Source organism: Platalea leucorodia (genome assembly GCF_965183815.1).
Source record: "Platalea leucorodia genome assembly, contig: HAP1_HAP1_SCAFFOLD_90, whole genome shotgun sequence".
Taxonomy (NCBI): Eukaryota; Metazoa; Chordata; class Aves; order Pelecaniformes; family Threskiornithidae; genus Platalea; species Platalea leucorodia.
Window position 1 is genome coordinate 87,020 of NW_028121436.1, and position 1,871 is coordinate 88,890.

Here is a 1,871-nt window from a genome sequence, read left to right on the forward strand (position 1 = left end):
TTCCCATCTGCTTGTACATCTCCTGTCTAACAGACCCTTTGCAGTGCCTTCAACTACCAAGCTGGTAACTCCTGGCTGCTCTTGGTCAGTGGAAAGAGATGGACTGTCCAGGGACAGAATTGTCTCATCAGAAAGCAACTGTTTCAGGGAGTTGAGACCACTAATCCTGTTCAGGGTCCATTCTTCCCCAGAGTGAAGAAACAGCCTATGGCACAATGTGTTCCCTTAAAGGCTTTTTCGCATGATGGGGCTTTTCTGTCTGGCCCATCTTTCTGTTGCTTGAAAGCAGGACTTGGCTAATGCCTATGCTGGGTACTACTGGGAAGAACTTCATGTGTCATCATCTAATGTGAGCAAATGAACATTCTCTTTTATTCCACAGAAAGAGGTGCCTCAATGCAGTAACTCATCTCTCTAATCAGAGGAGATTCTTCTAAGAAGAGCAGTTCGGGTCTCTTGAAGAACCTGTTCCCGCCCTTTCACTAGGAATGGAGCCCCTAAACCAAGTGGGAATTCAGTCAGATGAGGGAAAACCTCCATGTGGTCTCTGGCAATGACTTCATCCCAATTCCTTTTTACAACAAACACAGAAGCGCATGCCCTTCCTCAGGTTCCCGTCCTGCCAAGTGGGGAAAAGAAGGTCCTACAGCACTTCATGGAGAAAGAGGAATGGGACAACCAGACATCACCAGTGGAGTTCCTCCTGCTGGGACTGAGTAATGTCCACAAGCTTCAGATGCCTCTCTTTCTCCTCTCTCTCATGATCTACATGGTGACTGTGTTTGTTAACATCCTCATTGTTGCGCTGGTGGTGGTAGATTGGCATCTTCACACTCCCATGTACATCTTCCTGGGGAATTTCTCCAGTGTGGCAATCTGCTATACCTCCACTATCCTGCCCAGGCTGCTGGCCAGCTTCCTAACCAGGGACAGAACCATTTCTGCTCAAGGCTGCATGACACAGTTCTTTTTCTTTGCCTGTTGTGCAGGTACCGAGTGTCATCTGCTGGCCACCATGTCCTAGGATCAGTACTTGGCCATATGCCACCCCCTGCTCTATGCCAGCCTCATGCAGCAGAAGCTCTGTCTCCAGCTGGCGGCTGGGTCTTGGCTAGCAGGATTACTAATGTCTACCAGAGTCACTGGGCTACTTTCCAAGTTACACTTCTGTGGTCCCAATGCAATTGATCACTTCTTCTGTGATTTTGCCCCATTGCTGGAGCTCGCCTGCAGTGACACCACGGTGCTTAGACTGGTTACTTTCATCATCTGCTTTCTGGATGTGGTCTTCCCCTTTGTGTTCACCTTGGTATCCTATATCTGCATCATAGCTGCGATCCTGAGGATCCCAGCCACCACGGGGAGGCAGAAGACCTTCTCTATCTGCTCCTTTCACCTCATCATGGTCACTGTTTTCTATGGCACCCTCGTCATTGCCTATATGATACCCAGAACAGCCTCACTGAGGCAGCTCAATACAGTGCCATCCTTTTTCTACACCATCCTCACACCCATGGCCAATCCACTCCTCTACAGCCTGCGGAACAGGCAAGTCAAGGGGGCTCTTGGAAATGCCCTCAGAAAGACTGTGGCCTGCATCAAGAGCTCCTACTAGTTGTGACCCACCAGGCATAAACAGGTTGTGGTTGTGTCAAGTGTGAACAACTGACAAGTGCATATTTTGTGTACCAGGTATATCTTTAGAAGTGCAGAATCTGGGGACTGTTTGGGGAATGAGAAGTGGGAAAATTTGTGTCTTAAAGACATACAGGTCTGGTGCTGAAGAGTGTAAAAAATGCCCTGGCTTTCTTCTTGCTTTAAAGTAACCACAATTGTGATCCCGCAAGTGGGAGCTGTTGAAATGCCACACC

At 48.6% G+C, this 1,871-nt stretch overlaps 1 pseudogene across 1 annotated transcript; it reads left to right on the forward strand.

Annotated features, from left to right (window-relative positions):
- The first annotated feature begins 655 nt into the window (after positions 1 to 655).
- Positions 656 to 1,615, forward strand: LOC309603436 (olfactory receptor 8A1-like; annotated as a pseudogene). Its single transcript has one exon. The product of its transcript is annotated as an olfactory receptor 8A1-like (transcript).
- Positions 1,616 to 1,871: the final 256 nt, after the last annotated feature.